General features: G+C 42.7%; 1 long non-coding RNA gene across 1 annotated transcript; it reads left to right on the forward strand.

Moving 5' to 3' along the window:
• The first annotated feature begins 219 nt into the window (after positions 1 to 219).
• LOC147999788 (uncharacterized) lies at positions 220 to 16,716 on the forward strand. The gene is made up of 7 exons (XR_015642539.1): positions 220 to 290; positions 5,429 to 5,545; positions 7,615 to 7,689; positions 9,284 to 9,364; positions 10,274 to 10,337; positions 11,114 to 11,177; positions 13,375 to 16,716. It is a non-coding gene; the product is annotated as an uncharacterized LOC147999788 (long non-coding RNA).
• Positions 16,717 to 17,695: the final 979 nt, after the last annotated feature.

A 17,695-nucleotide genomic window follows, 5' to 3' on the forward strand; every position in this document is an offset into this window, starting at 1 on the left:
CTTGAATCAGTAGCTGACTGGACTCTGGTTTGTGCAGGCCCTCAAGCTACAGCTGGACTTGAAGAGCTTGGCACATGTTGGCTGAGCCAGCCTTGGAACGCAGGCATGTGGCTCGGCAGGAACCCGGCTCCAAGAGTCTGGGTCAAGAGTCTCTTTCCATAGTTCATGCCTTTGATCCAGCCAAAATAAACATTTCCAGAAAATGAAAGTTTTCTTGATCACAAAAGAGAAAAACCTCTTACAGAAAAGCAGCACAGACTTCAACTGACTCTGGAGATCTGACACCCCAGGTAAGCCACCCACCATTCCTCAGATTCTCCTCCTCCATCATCCCAGACAAGATTTACTCCAGATACATTTCCTCATCTGAGCCTTCACCATGCTCCCTTGATCTGCCTTCTGTGCCTTCTACCCTTATACTGAGTGCAGAAATACCTTTTGCAAGGTGAGATTCTGTGTCACCAACCCCCTGTCAGAAGCCTGGCTTCCTCCTGGACTTGTGACTCTAAGCAAAGACCAGAGTGACAAGGTCAGGAGAAGAAAAGACACCTTCCTCTCTTCCTAGGATTTTCTCCTCCTCACAGAGAAGACACTGCCTCTTGAACACGGCAATATGCTTCCACTGCCTTACTCCCTCAAATGATGGAGGCCCACGCTAACCTACCAACCACTTGTCTCTGTCACTGTAGATTTTGCTTATCATTAAGCCTCTTCCTCTCCAGTGTAAGCTCAACCAACCCTCTGGACAGCTATAACTTCAGGGAAACAGAATATCCTACTTCTTGGTCTTGTGGCTCCTTCCCTTCCTCACCTCCCATAGGCTAGGCTATTCTGTTGTCTGTGCTGCAGCCACATCTAGATTCCTCCACCTCTGTAACAATCGCAATGAGGATCAACTATGCTTTTCTGATCTCTGCTTCCTGTTCTTACAATTGTAACATCAGTTGCTCCAATAGCACCCATTTTTCTATTCACAGAAAGTTCAAATTGACTGAAACTTCCCTTTTGCATTCAATGTCTTAGACCATCACCTTACTTGCTCCTTGATCACTCTTTCCATTCTTTATTGGAAAATGCCAGACACCATGTTGTCCTAAACAGCTGCCTTCTTAGTGCCTCCCACATCTGCTGATCTGGAATGAGAAAAATCACAGAACCTCAAATAATAATTGTTCTTCAAATCCAACATTCCTGTTCCTTCATGGCAATTCCATTCCTTCTATTCCCTCTGCTCTAACTCCCAAAGCTTGAAAGTCTGGTTTCCTCTCACTAATTTTTTTGGGGAGAGGTAAGGGGCATTTCTCATCTCAGTCTAAGATAGGTTGGTTCCTAGCTCTAAGGTGATTTTTCTCAAATCAGTCACACCCCAAATATCAAGGAAAACTGTTGTGATGACATCGAGCTGGGTAGTGCAATGAGTGGAGCCTGCGTTATTTGTGTGTCAAGAAAAGCTCCGTTAGCAATATAACAATTGACCTGACATCCACGTGACAGAAGCAACTATGCAAAGGGCTTCACAGAGCGCTTTCCACAACAGCATTTGCAGAGATATGGCTGTGGATATGAGACCAGAGTTTGGGAAACAGTGAGAAAGTCAGAATTGCTACTTAGGCTAGCAAGAAAAGGAATACAATATTGCTACCTTGCGCTACTGAGGCAAGGATGAATGAGATCTCTCAGCTGGGGAGAGGAGTTTGAATACTACACTTAGACACATTCAAGATCAGCCTGGCCTGTAAGGATAAAAGCTGCCTGAAAATCAGTGCTGGGGAAGATGAGCACAGGTAAGCTGACAATTAATTCATGTGTGTGTCAGTCACTGTGTGTGCGTCATTCACCATATGTGCATCACTCACTCATTGTGTGTGCATCACTCACTCATTGTGTGTGCATCACTCACTCATTGTGTGTGCATCACTGTGTGTGCATCGGTCACTGTGTGTTCATCACTCACTGTGTGTGCATCACTCACTGTGTGTGCATCACTCACTCATTGTGTGTGCATCACTCACTCATTGTGTGTGCATCACTCACTCACTGTGTGTGCATCACTCACTCACTGTGTCTGCATCACTCACTCACTGTGTGTGCATCACTCACTCACTGTGTGTGCATCACTCACTCACTGTGTGTGCATCAGTCACTGTGTGTGCATCACTCACTGTGTGCATCACTCACTCATTGTGTGTGCATCACTCACTCATTGTGTGTGCATCACTCACTGTGTGTGCATCACTCACTGTGTGCATCACTCACTGTGTGTGCATCACTCACTATGTGTGCATCAGTCACTGTGTGTGCATCACTCACTATGTGTGCATCACTCACTCACTATGTGTGCATCAGTCACTGTGTGTGCATCACTCACTCATTGTGTGTGCATCAGTCACTGTGTGTGCATCACTCACTATGTGTGCATCAGTCACTGTATGTGCATCACTCACTATGTGTGCATCAGTCACTGTGTGTGCATCACTCACTATGTGTGCATCAGTCACTGTGTGTGCATCACTCACTCATTGTGTGTGCTGCTTACAATTTTATGTGGACTCATAATCCCGTTTCATCCATGCTTGCTTCTTATGTCCATATCCTCGATCTATGAAAGGAATTAGAAACTTTGGGAACAAAATGAAAGCAGAAAATTGCATATTTTTGTGAGTCTTGCTTCACCTACTGGCTGTGAGGATGTTGTCCCATACACTGCACAGGTTGACTGTAGGATCGAGGGAAGACTGTCCTTTTTGTTATAAAGGAAGAAAATGACCCTTGGCTGAATATTTGTCTGCAGCCATGCCTGCCTTTCTTCACTGCTACATTTCTAGTTTAAAATACAATCACTTAACAACGTTAGTTGTGGTTTGGGAAAAGAAAACCCCTGTTTTCCCTCCCTTCAGTGAGCAAACACTGTCTCTTTATTCTGTTTCTTCAGAATGAAACTGTAGTCATAAAAATGTACTCTGACCAGTGTGCTGACAGATCACCCTCAGGGCCAAGTGTGGAATTTCTCAGAGCAGATATGAGAATAAAAGTCTGGGGTATAATTTATTTGAAAATATGAAAGTAGTTCAGAACATGAGATCACTCTTGGCAGCCTAAAAAAAGAAACAGAATTGGCTATTGTGCTCCCTGTGTGCAAAAACATGGTCAGCCTTCTCGGAGTCCAGCTGAAGGTCACAGGCAAGAGTCAGGCCCAGGGAAATTGCTAAAAGGAGAGGAAGAGAAGAGAAGGAAAAATCTATCCAATCCCCTAGTCCCAGCCTGCACTGACACTCACAGGAGCAGGAAGAACACTGACACTGTGACATAGTAATGTCACCTCAGTTCACAGTCATGGGGAAGGGGAAAGGGTCACCTGGGGAGGGCTGGGTCATAGTCAGAGCCTGTTTTACTTTTGCTCCATGTGACTGTGAATAATTACCAAGTGAAAGGAACATTTTATTAAAGTGTCAGAATAAATAAGAAGAATTGTACGATAAAGATGGATTTCTTGCTTTGTGACTTGCTTGAGAATCTGAGACCTTCCGTTCAGCAGGGCATGAAAGTCCAACAGAACTATAACATGTGATAATAAAATTACAAATGGTCTCTCTCCTCTACAGCTAATGTAAGTTTGCCTCCAGAGCACGGGGCTGGCGTTGGTTTCCAATGGGAACCAGCCTCCCACTCATGTCAGATACTCGGGGAACAGAGCTTTTATATTTGTAAGGAAAGTTGCTGACAGAGGCCGCGCGCTGACTCTCTGAAGGCTGGGAATAAACTCGTGGCTTTGAAAACTTACCTGTGTCTAAGCCTCCGTGAAAAGCAGCCCCGCCCCCTCACAAAGTGCAAAGGAGAAAGGGACCAATTCAGAGGTCGTAACACAAGGAGACATTAGTACTACTGATGCCGTGCTCTCAGAATGTGAACCCTACAGTCTGGACCTTCTGTTTGCTCCCATACACCTGCCTATCTGGATTCAACTGTTCATGGAGGAACAAATACAGCACAGATTCAATATCTGGGGTTCTTTGAGAAGGCAAGAAGTGCCAAAAGAAAGACTTCAGGGGGATTTCCTTTTCTATAGAGGCCAGTAGAGGCAAAAACGTCAAGTTCCTTTGTTGTGTGTCTACTCACCCTCAATACCCGAGGCATCCTATTTTGATTCTTCCCCTTTGGCCATAAAATACAGATGCTGGAAAAAACGAGCATCCACTAGCTTCAGCAACGCACACGAGGAGCCTTCAGTCTGCAAAGTATAGGTCTCATGTAATAGAGCACAATGCTTACATGATGGGCTACAGCCTTGACACCCTTCACAAATCAAGTCTGATTGGGTTTCTCGTTGAAGCGATCTGACAGCTTAGCCAGAAGGCCTCCTGGGGCAAATCTTCTTCTTCATTTTTTTTTAACTTTCCTTTCGTCTCCCAACCCCCTTACCTTCGTAATGGACAGAACTGTGCCGGGAAGCAGTCAGCTTGGACGAGGTGGTCTCCACGCTTAGTCCTCTTTTTTTAATTTATTGTCATGCAATTGCTACTTTAACTCACTCTATTGATCTTGAGGGGAAGTGGAGGGGGCTGGACTGAAAGGGAGCCTTGCTTGGAGTCGGGCATCTGTGGTTTGGCCCTGAGGGAAAGAAATAAATAGTCCCAACCTAGAAGAAGGAGGGGGGACTTGCAAAAAGAAAACAGAAGATTGACTGGTTTGCAGGAGATCCCAGTGGATTCCCGCTTACACCAGAGCATCATTTAAGCCTATGTTCTTCCATCTACCTTGTTTGCAGTAAATAGTTGCCCATTATATCAGGTCAGGCAAGTGCCGAGACGTCACAGCTCGGTAGTCATGATCTGCCCGCAGAGCAGCAAGCAAAGTCCCCCAGAGAGCACGTGTGTGTGTCAAGTTCTGGAGCAGGCAAGGTTCTAAGAGACAGCTTATCTTGAGGGTTTTAAACGTGCAGGTTTTTCTTGCTTGGTTCACCCCTTCCCCACTACACACACACACACACACACACACACACACACACACACACACACACACCTCTTCTCATGCCCCTCCCTGGTCATTTTTTTTTCTCTTGACAATCTGCCTGAAAGAAGACAGATGCTGGGACAGTTTTCCTGAAGTCGGCTCTAATTCCAGAAGGTACAATCCAACAAATGCAACTCTGTCCATCTTATGAAAAGGCTAAGATCCCGAGGCGTCCCATTTATTATCTGTCTTGACACTGACACAAATATTTTCAGATGGGTCGGAGGCTGCCACTTTACTATCCTTATGTTCTTGGCCCTCAATAAATAAGACACATTAAAGTTCTTAAAGGCGAACAAAGAGCCGTACCCTGGGTACCATTTGTCCTGTGGTTGCCATGTTTAATTGAACATTTTATAGCACTCTAATGTCACGTCAGGTTCTTAATGTGACATGTGTTCCTCTCTTACATTGTCAGGGGCTGAGAACACCACAGACTCTTCCCTGGTTCCATGTGTGAGAATAAGATTTATCCTGTGAACACCACTGAATCATTTATGAGCTGCGGTATCTCATCCAGGCGATTTTATAACTGGTAAATCGCCCCCTCTGGTCTGCTGTCTGGGTTTGGTTTACTGTACAATCCCAAAATAGTGTAACTATTTTCAATATAGCTAGCTAAATTTTTCTCAGTGTAGAGTTACCCTGTTTCAGTCTGCTATTCTTCCATGTATTAGGACCTTATATGAGGCACGAAACAATCGGGTTGGGGGCGGTGCTACAGGAAGGAGGTGAAGTCAGGGGAGTGCCCTGACTTCAAAGGGTGAGGCAGTTGTCTTTAGAGAACACTACTCAGAGAGGAACAGTGTAAGAATCTCTACCCGTGTGTCCTCCAACCAATATTAGCCTTGCCACAAGGAGTCCTAATATTGAAAAGAATAAAACGTTGGCTAACCCAACAAGGAATTGACCATATTTCAATAAGAGGGAAAAATGCACGAAGATCAAAGGTTAAGTAATGAGAGGAGAGCTGTGGGGCATTAGGGTTTTATGGTTGATTGGTTTTGAGTGTGCGTGCGTGGGTGCGTGTGTGTGTGTGTGTGTGTGTGTGTGTGTGTGTGTGTGTTATATGCATGCAACCACACTTGCTCAAGTGTGTGGAGGCTATAGGTTGACATGAGGCATTTCCTCTGTCACTCTTCATCCTATTTTTCGAGACAGGGAACCTAGAGCTCAGTGTTTGGCTACAGTGGTTGACCAGCAAGCCCCCAAGATTCACCTGTCTCTGCCCTGCAGTGACACAATTACACACAAGTGTCACCACGCCTGGCTTTTACCTGAATGCTGGAGATTTGAATTCAAGCCCTCATACTTGTTAGAGCAAGCACTTTACACAACAACCCGTCTCCCTGTCCCTGCAGCTATGCTGTGTCATTTTCAGTGAGGAAAGCTTTCATGAACCAGATAAATGGGCATTGACTCCTTGAAGGAAAAACAAGTCAGCCTACAAGGTCCTTGCCATGTAGAGTTCTCTGCTCACATGGGGCTCTGGTAGTAGCTAATCAAACAATACACATCTCTTCCAGCTCACCATAGACTGAGTGATCTAAGACTATCTCAGAGATCTATAACGGGCAACTTTGTTTTTACAAGTGTACGGCTATGGTGGGATATTTTTCCTAAGTGTTCTCAAAGTCTCTATGTTTTTCTGGCAATATCCATGACTTATTATTTGTTTCTGCTGTCTATTTTAGAGGCACTGCCTAGACTTATGAAAGTAATTTACAGTCCATAGGAGGTAGTCTTTGCTTTCCGTCAGAAGCATATGTTTTATTTTTCAAACAGATGATTTAAAAACTGAATCACAGATCAAAACATTTGGAAGTGTCTGTGTGTGTGTGTGTGTGTGTGTGTGTGTGAGAGAGAGAGAGAGAGAGAGAGACTTGAATATCTCTGTGTGTGTGTGTGTGTGTGTGAGAGAGAGAGAGAGAGACTTGAATATCTCTGTGTGTGTGTGTGTGTGTGTGAGAGAGAGAGAGAGAGAGACTTGAATATCTCTCTCTGTGTGTGTGTGTGTGTGTGTGAGAGAGAGAGAGAGAGAGACTTGAATATCTCTCTGTGTGTGTGTGTGTGTGTGTGTGTGTGAGAGAGAGAGAGAGAGAGAGAGAGAGACTTGAATATCTCTGTGTGTGTGTGTGTGTGTGTGTGTGTGTGTGAGAGAGAGAGAGAGAGAGAGAGAGACTTGAATATCTCTGTGTGTGTGTGTGTGTGTGTGTGTGTGAGAGAGAGAGAGAGAGAGAGACACTTGAATATCTCTGTGTGTGTGTGTGTGTGTGTGTGTGTGTGTGTGTGTGTGTTCCTGTGTTTGTCTGGGTGTTATTGTATAACAAATAGAAATGTGACATCATCTAGCCCTGCTCAAAAGTGGAACAGGAAGTATCCCATCGATTCCCAGAACATGCAGAGACAAAATCACTATTCTTGTTGTATTTAATGATCATTAAATACATATAAATTTGACTTGCAAAACTGTAACAAAAAAAGTTGTACTTGAAATTTTGTGTCTATTTCCGTTTTATTTAACTTTCATCATAGATTTAAAAAAAAAAAAAAAAAAAAAACAGGAGGACGCACATGGAACACTCAGCCACGTTCTCTCCACAGGACTCATTGTGTGCTCACCACGTCTTCCTATGACAGAAAATAAGATAAATGACAAACTTCACTCCAGTTAAACAGGTATGGAGTCTTGACTAGCAATTGGAAAACTTTAATCCTTAAATAAATACGAATGTTCTTAGACTTTCAAGGTAGGGCAGTGTGGAAGTTGCTGGACTCAGTTCATCTCTGACCCATACGTCTTGGGGAAAGAAAGGAATACATATCATTCAAGCTTTGTGGCTCAAGGGTCCATTCTATTCCTATAGATTTCTTGAAATTTACACCAACCTCACATAGAACTGTTCCTGTAGCTTTTCTTAATCGCCTTATCACACAGGAGGGCGGTCTGACCCATCCTTATTTTTCTATCCCTGCCAGCGATTGGAGCACCCTCTGTCATTAAAATATTTTTTACAGATGAGCAACTCATATCAAGTCTCTTGTAAATTTTCCATTTTCCCCAAGATGCAAATGTGAGACACATCAAAGAAACTCAATTATAAAAACCCATTTTCACTCAGTGCACAGCATGAAAATTTATTGCCGGTCGCTATGCGCCGTGCTTCGCATGAGCGTAAATGAATTCCATTTCAATCAAAGGATCAACTCCCTCCTAATAGGTTTTGACTGGACACAAGCGTCTTGACTTACATCCTGAGAAAATACAACTCCACAAACGTGCCTAAGAAATCAAGGTCTTGCCCCGAGTTCTTAGGTCAGTAATCTCAGCACTTGGGGTGCAGAGGCAGAGGTTCAAGGTCAGTTTGGGTTAGAGTGAGAGCCTGAGAACCTCAAGAAAGAAATGAAGATCCAAGAAAACAAGTTCACACACCTACACACCCTCAGAGGGGTAGCTGTGGAACATTTACACAAACAGATACACAATTGTTCACAGAACAGATTGTTCACAAGGTAGAACAATCGAGGCATTAAATTGTCCTGTTTTATCTAGCATTATCCAAGGTTTCCACCTCACATTTGCAAAGGAAGACGTTTGGCATCAATCTGCTGGCCACCCACTTGCTCCCCGCGAATCCTAATGACTTCTGTGCTCTAGCCTTGTTCACATCCTTCATAGCTTACTAACGTATTTCTAAGAGCGTTGTCTAAGATACTCATGCTTACAATATCAACCTATTCCTGTTTGCGATCCCCCTTTTCTAAATGATTCCTTGGAACTTAGCATGTAGACTCATAGCCACAGAGACATTTGCAACAACCATTTTATGGGGTATGTCTGCTAAATTCCCGTAGTAGTTCTATATTTTTAGACCTTTACTATTTTTGTTAAATCAGAATAGGCTCCCATAGCCACGAAGCTGTGAAGATCAATATGTTCAAAGACCCCAGAAAAAAAAAGCACCACTGAAAGCCATAAAGAAATAGAATAATATTCCCATCCCTGGTCCTCATGTTTGTAGTAGAAAACGCATAAACATTGCAAACTAAGACTGATAGAGAAGTAAATAATGGTTGTCAGTGCTTGACTATTTTGCAGCCTATACTCCAGTGGGAAGTGTTTTAGCCCTTCTGTCTAAAATAGACATTGTTCTCAGTACAAAATTTAAAAAATGCCCATATGGAAAGAAAAGGTTAAGGTCAAAGGTCTAAGGCAGATCTCCGAGATTCCTGATGGAGCCCCATTATTGAGTCTGAAGTTATTCTCCCTCAGTTCTCACGGAACGCCATGATGAAAAAAATTATTGCTGCTAACCTACAGCGCAGAGCGCCAGTCGAGTGCGATTCCTCAAAGGTGAGTCGAGATGTTCCATGAGCTTCTTTTATTGATTGTTGTTCCCGTGCGCCCCTCTGGGAGCAGAACAGCAAAGAAATGTTTTGATGGGAGGAAGAGTGACCTTTTCCTTGGAAGTGTTTTAAAGCTGTGATATGCTGAAATAACTAACTGGAAGGATAACAAAGAGGAAGGGAAGCTTATTACAGTGTAACCCATTGGGGAAATGGGCATTTTTATACTTTCCTATGAAATCAGTGGTCTGGCGGAAATCCTTGGAGCTGGATCTAAAATGCTGTGTCCTTGATTGCAATAAGATATGAATCCTTACATGACTATTAAAGGGGTGCACGCCAGTTCTGAAAGGCCTATGTGTGTGCACCTGTCCGTGCACACGAGAGGGGTGTACTGGAAGACGGTGATGAAGATCTGTCATCTACTTGTGCTGGCCCGTGCCCATGCATCTGTCTTCCACCCTTCACAACAGCAGACTCACAGACCATGGCAATTCCCTGATTTGCAGCTAAAATATCTAAGGCCCTGTCTACTTTAAGAAACTTGCCTAAAGTCATACAGTGTCTGCAGCTGATTCTGAGTTGGTACCATAATCAGGGTTCCCACAATGAGAATTATTAAGTTGTTATTGTCTTTCTTATGGGCTTAATAAACAGTGAAAGCCATACCAGTGTTTATGTCTGTGTAGTCTATTTTCAGAGGAATTTGCCTAATGTGTAGAAGACTTAATATGAATAATCAGTATTCTGGAGGCAGGGGGATTGAGTTCAAGGCTGCCCTAAGCTAAATAGCAAGACTATTGAAAACAAAAACAAACAAACAAAACAAAACGGAATTTTTTTTTTGTTTACCATTAGGGCATTTGCCCTGTTGAAAAAGAGTTACATTATGGATATAAAATATTCTTGTTACCAGTTTTCTGCTCAGGTCACCCTTCTGATCCAATCGAGAAAAATGTTCTTACCAGACTGGCCTATAGGTGAGTTTATGGGTCATTTTCCTGTTTGATGACTGATATGGGAGGGTCCAGCTCACTGTGGGCGGTGCATCCCCTGGGCTGGTGGTCCTGGATGGTATAAGAAATTAGGCAGAGCAAGGGGTTGGGGATTTAGCTCAGTAGTAGAGCGCTTGCCTAGCAAACGCAAGGCCCTGGGTTCGGTCCCCAGCTCCGAAAAAAAAGAAAAAGAAAAAAAAAGAGAAATTAGGCAGAGCAAGCCATGGGGAGCAAGACAGTAAGCAACACTTTTTCACAGCCTTTACATCAGCTCCTGTCTTCAGGTTCCTGTCCTATTTGAGTTTCTGGCCTGACTTCCATTCATGGGCTATGTTATGGGACTATAAACTGAAATAAATCTTTTCCTCCCCAAATTGCTTTTTCTCATGATGTTCTTCATAGCAATAAAACCCCTAGCTAAGACAACAAGCTAATACAGCCCCTACCTATTTTATTTTCTCATTTATTATCACCAAATTTTACAGCCCCCATTACATATTCCTTGACTCACAAATGAACAAAGCCTAGTAGAAAAAAATCTAATCTCTCTCATATGGCTGTCTCTCTGTTATGTGAGCCCCAGAAGACACTGGACACTGGACTTTACATGTCTTGCTGAGTTACTCTATAGTTTTATTTGAATCTATGTGCATGTTAGGCAAGGTACTTGTTTTACTAAGTATTGTTGGCACCTTAATTTTGACACTTCATAATACAAGTCATAGACCATTTACAGTGTTTCTAACCTTGCCTTCTTGCAGATTATGTGGCTGCTGGGGAAATTCAGACACGATTATCACCTTCAGAACAAGGAGTAGCCAGAAGGTAGGTACCACCTTCCCATGAAGTGATGCCTACTCCTGGTTGTCAACTTGACTACATCTAGAATGAACTACAATTCAGAAATGGAGGGTACATCTGGGTTCTGGATCTTGAGGCATAGTGGCCATGAAAAGCTTAGGCCCAGGTTAAAGTAGTTCATGCCTTTAATCTCAGGCGACAGAAACAAGCAGATCTCTGAGTTCAAGGCTAGCCCAAGACAGAGAACACTCCTTAATCTGGGCTGTACCTTCTTCTGAAAGCCTACATAAAGACAATGGAAAAAGAAATGGTTTGTTTTTCTTCATCTGCTTGCACTTACTTGCCAACACATCTGTTAGAATCTACTTCAACAGGATTCTGGTCTAAACAGAAGAGCAACTGAAACACTTAGCCTCATGGGACTGGGTAACTGCTAGGCTCTTGGACTTCCAATTCATAGCTGCCCATTTTAGGCTTAGTTGGACTACAGACTGTAGGTCATTCCCATAATTTCCCTTAAAATATAGAGACATTCCATAAATTCTGTGACTCTGGAGAACCCTGACTAATACACATGCTTTAGAAAACAGCTAGCGTGACAGAGCAAAACTGCACTGCCTTGTGTATACACCTCCAAATAGCTGACTGTGCTGCCTTATGTATACAAGTGCACACCTCCAAATACCTGCAAAAGAGAGGCTTCTAAAAACTAATTCTGCCATTTTAATAAATGATTATAACAACAATGAAAATGAATCTTGTCTGTGTGCAATCTTATCTTCTCTGGCAGCTAGATTTATTACATTAATATGTGTTGAAGCTTCTACAAATAATGATTTCCTGTCATCTGGAGAGCCTTGGCTTTATCATGGCAACAAAATGGGGCTGAATATAATACGTTGCTTTAAAAAATGTGGATCTCTTTTGAATAGGAACCAATATACAGACAAGACCTTAGCCAACTGGGGGGACTCATAGGCTAATAATAATCATTTCTTACATGGTTTTTGTTATTATTGTTGTTGTTTTTAAGTGATGTGAGGTTAGCCTCCTTAAAGAATGGGAAGACCCCAATAACTCTGTACTAGGAACTGAACCCAGGGCTTTATGTATGGTAGATGGGCATTAAGCCACTGAGCTCCGCCCTCATCCCAGCCATATTTATGTGTAGACAATGAGCATTTCCTTAGAACACTGCTATATTCGACAGTGTGACTCTTACTAACTCCCACGACCTTATTCATTTCCCTTTCTAAACTTTCATTTTGCAAAGAAATGTTTTCATTAACCCTGGACGCCAAAGTTGGGGTTCATCAGGGCTTCGCCTGAATCCTAAATCCTTCCTAAAACTTCAGCTCAGAAGGTGCGTCCTAAAACGTTATCTTCATCTTGGAAGCAGATAGTTTCTGACAAGAAGGAGCCACAGAAAGACAGGATGATGCAAAGTAGACTAATGCAGGGCTTGGCATCAGAACCATTGTGTGCTTTTCATGCGTGCTGTAGCATTTCATCTCCAACTACAAAGAATTGAGCATTATTTCTGAATGGTGGGACAGAGCATTTTGTAAAGGACTTTCCTAACTTTCTAACCCTCCCTAACTGTATAATCTCCTACTGCAAGTGAGCGAATTTACTCTTCCTCACATTTAAAATTAAGAAGGCAGGACATTTGGGTGGATGTTTGTACCTGTGGGCTGGTCTGCGGGTACAAAGCCTTGTTCCTAAAAGCATCCTTTAGTGCGCTTGCTAACAACACAGCCTCTTGTTTTCTCACTTTTGCTTTTACTTTTCTTCTCGTGTTAAATTTTGCATCCCAACATTGTTTGAAAACTGAATGGAAGACTAGTCATAGGAAACACATCCTTTCCCCAGATTGCACTGAAAAAGAACTTCTGAGTCTCCACGTATCTACACACTTAAACATAGTTAAACATGGCCTCACTCTCCCTGGAACCTCTTATCCTCCCAGGCTCCCTAGAGAAAGCACGGCCCTGTTCTGCCACGCTGTGAAGGAATGTGTTTTCCCCTGCCAGCTTTCTCCCCACATTCCACTCTAACAGACAGCTAGGATGCCGTGTGTGTTCCAAGCAGCATTTTCTTTTTCATTTTATTCTGTCGTGTAGGTGCTTACTGCATTTAACAAAATTTCTCAATAAATGTATACATTGAGAATCATTCAAATTAACATAGCAATTATGTCTCTTTTTAAAACGTTTTTTAGCACTGCCAATAAATTTAAAGCCTTGTTCAGAGACAGAAATGGACACCTATAGCAGTTCATCGTGACGGCCAACTTGAAATTTAGAATGATGACTCTCGCACACACCCAAGATGAACTTCTGGACATTTGTACAGGGGTATTTCCAGAGAGATTTGATTGAGAAAGAAAAACCCTCTATGTGCAGACATCATGCCATGGGTTAGGGTCCAAGACAGAATGAAAAGAAGAATGCAGCCCGAGAAGCAGTATTCATCTTTCTCTGTGTTTCCACACTGCAGACGACGCTCTTACTGCAACAACTATAGCCACTCTCACCACCCCGCCTTCCTTACTGGGATGAACAACTGCGTCCTCAACCTGTGAGACAAAGTGGATGCCTTCCTCAAGTAACACAGAAAAAACTGGTACCAAAGAACAGGGTTGTTGCTGCTAATAGACCTATCGTTGAGCTTTTTTAAGTCTTTGAAAGACATATGCGGGAGGATGTGGAAAGGGCTGGAGCTGTGGGCTACTAAGTAGACAACAAGAATGCTGAGAGAAATCCAGTTGAGGCCTTGATCAGAGGTTTCAGTCTATTGAGACCCGATCTAGAGACCACTCCTGTTATATCCTATCAAAGAATCTGGCTGCAAAGTTCTAGAACTCTGAGTGATGCTTAATTCAAAAGTAATGGGTTAACTCCTCTGGTGAAGACAATTTTCAAGATTCATTCAGGTGTGGTTACCTCTCACCACTCTTTTCCAGTCTTCAATGAAAGAGAAAGAAGAAAGATAGCACAAACATGCACTTTGGTGAAGAAAAAGACCATTCGTGAGTTTCAAGTTGTAGACATGGCAAGTGCAAAAAGTGTTAAAGAGATTACCACCCTGTCTAGGCATGGATTTTACCACCCGAACTGAGCCCTGGGCATGGCAGAGAACCAGGCATGGTGGTACATGCCAGTATTCCCAGCACTGTGGGGGTAGACACAGGACAATCAAGAATTCAATACCAACCTCTGATACACAGCAAGTTCAAGGCCAGCCTGGAATACAAGATCCTTTCTCAGAGAGAAAGGAAAAAGGGGGCACTATTAAAAAGAAACTTGCAGTTATGTGCTCAGAAAACAGCAAGGATGTGCTGACCCTATCTCCCAAAGGCTCCAACTTTAAAAAAAACTTTTTGAAAGAAAAGAATTTTAACACCATGGAAGAGAAGTAACGACCTACTCAAGGGCCTCCCCAGGGTGGCCCTCCAAGGTACCTAACAGCTGCTGGGATTATTCCAGGTGACCATGCTGCATCTCGAGCTTTCAGTAGCCTGACTGCAGTCTCTACATGGGACCAGGTTTGCACAGAAACCAAGTACCACCCAGGGAATCAAAAGCTGCTGACATCCCAGAAGGTAAGAATAGAATGGGCCAGGCACGGTGGTAGAAACCATTAATCCCAACAGTTGGGAGGCAGAGATAAACTCTGTGAGATCGAGGCCAGCATGGTGTGTATAGTGAGTTCCAGGACAGCCAGTTGAGATCCTCTCTCAAACAAGCAAAATCGAAACGACAGAAAAAATAGGATGATAGGTCCCAAAAGCCTAGAAAGAAAGGTAGGGAAAGGCTGAGCAGTGGGTTAAATGTTACAGTTGGATACAAGCAGGAAGCTCTGGTGAGCTTCTGCGCAGCCTGGAAAGAGGAGACAAGTACCCTGAACACTGTACACTGCCAAAAGCTAAGAGAAGAGATTTTGAATGTTTGCAACAGAATGAAGCAGTAAATACTCGAGGAGAGCGGTTTAACCTTATTTAAACATCACTCTGAGTACACATGTGTTGAAGCATTAAGAAGCCCATTCACGGGCTAAAGAGGTGGCTCAGTGGTAAGTGTACGGGATGCTCTGGCTCAGTGGTAAGTGTACGGGATGCTCTGGCTGAGAATCTGGGTTCCATTCCCAGTACCCACATGGCAGCTCATAACTGTCTACGAATCCAGTTCCAGGGGATCTGACGCCTTCTTCTGGCTTCTGCTGGTACACCAGGTACACAAGTGGTACACACACATGCAGGCAAAACATCCATACACATAAATAATACAATAAGATGTTTAAAAGCCAATGTATGTGAACAATTTTTGTTTTGAATAAGTTGGAAGTAATCTTCTATTAAAAGATGAAGGAAAGTCTGCATATCATAAAATGGACTCCACTGTGCCCTCCCACTGCTAAGGACACACAGAAGGCACAGAGTAGAGACTGATAAGGTGTTGCACACTTAATGAGTTCATCAAGAAGGAATCTCTTGTGTTAAAGTTCCTTACAACAACCAAAAGAGTCGAGAAAGAAACACTTGGGTTGATGACTATGTCTATGTCGTCATCTGTGGTTCCATTCAGGGGTTGTCAAGGAGCTGTCAACTGTTCCTGCCTCACCCATCGGCAGCCTCTTTCTTACACATACTGCTAAAATCCCCCAACTGAAAGCATGTTTGAATATCTCTGACACTCTCTCAGTCTTCCCAGCCCAGATTTCTAGGGAATAGCAGGCCCATTCCCACTTCCTCAAAGACGCTTACAGATTCTGGTCTCAAGACTCTTAAGACATCAGAGGGCTACCAACATCTCAACTACTCACCAAGCACATGGCATGAATCCTGCCCCTTCCTCTGTCACCTATAAGAAGGGATGCCTCTCCCCATATGCACTGCCCCATGGGCCTCTCAACAAAGCCACGGACACGCTATCTGTATGTATGTATGTATGTATGTATGTATGTATGTATATATATCTGTCTGTCTATCTATCTATCTATCTATCTATCTATCTATCTATCTATCTATCTATCTATCTATGGCATTGGAGACTTGAACTCTCCTTAGAGGCCCTGCTATACTACAGTTTATGGTATAAATAAATCTCTCACCCCAAAGAAAACCTATCTCAGTGTCCCACCTGAAACTCAAAACCTTCCCGTTGCACAGCAGATTCTCATCCTCAAACTTGTCAAGATTTGTACATTAAATATGAGCACTTCAGGGACACCAATCATACTTCATTTTTTAAGTATTAGAAAAGAACTAATAGGGATTGGGGATTTAGCTCAGTGGTAGAGCGCTTGCCTACCAAGTGCAAGGTCCTGGGTTCGGTCCCCAGCTCTGAAAATAAAATAAAATAAAATAAAATAAAATAAAAGAACTAATAAAATTCAGCACTAATACTGACTCTTGTGACAAATGTACAATAATAACGTTAGTTGATAGCCAAGGTGGGAAATGAAGGCACGACAAGTGGAGTATTGTGGGACTCTCTCCCTTACCTTCTTTTCTGTTGATTCAAAGCTCTTGGGAAATAAAAACTCTGCTTAATAAAACATTATAAATGGATACTATGAATATTATAAATTACGGATAAAATACAAATTTAAAGGAAATAATCAAAATTCTGATGAGCTCATCTTGTACAAAATGACATAAAAAATAAGAAATAGAACACAGGGCTCTATGTCCAGGGTCATCTTGGTTTACATAGTTAGTTACAGGACAGCCAGGGCTACACAAAACAACTTGTCAGAGAAAGAGAGAGAGAGAGAGAGAGAGAGAGAGAGACTTAATATTTTGTTATTAACACACTGAGCCCAGAGAATAATGATGAATGATAGCAAATATTAAAGAATTAGTCCTATCCATCACACGTACAAATTGTTCCAGAAGAAACCAGAAAATACAAATTCTCACTTATTTTCATCCTGCAGAACTTGAGAAGAACATTATACAAAGGGTAACTGGACAGCCATCTTACTAATAATAGCACGGGCTCAAAAAGGCCCTGAAATGTTAAAAAAAAAAAAAAAAAAAAAACTGAATCCAGTGATTCATGAAAAGAGGACTAAGACATGACTCAACTAAATTGAGGGTAAGAATGGAATTAAAGGGATGAAGAACCCAGATGTGGTGGTTCGTGCCTGTGATCCCAGTACCTGGAGACAGAGGCTAGTTAGAGGCCAGCCTGAGCTCAGGAGAGCCCGTCTCAAAAGACAAAAACAATGAGCACAAAGCCCCTGTTTATGATCCAAAGACTATTTCTAAACTATGAATAGATGGAAAAACCCCCACTGTAACAATACGATTGTGTATATATAAGAAAATAAAGACAGTCGGGCACAATACCACAAGTCTGTAACCCCAGTACTTAAGAGGCTGAGGCAGGAGGATCACAAGCTTGAGATCCTGTCTCCAAAAATGCAAGGGCTTGGAATATAGGTAAACTTCAGAATGCCTGTCTGCTTGTGGCTGTGGGTTTAAGTCCCAGTACTGGAAATGAATAAACGACACCCAGAAAAACAATATTAGAATT

Source organism: Rattus norvegicus, chromosome 18 (genome assembly GCF_021556685.1).
Source record: "Rattus norvegicus strain SHRSP/BbbUtx chromosome 18, alternate assembly SHRSP_T2T, whole genome shotgun sequence".
NCBI classification, from domain to species: Eukaryota; Metazoa; Chordata; class Mammalia; order Rodentia; family Muridae; genus Rattus; species Rattus norvegicus.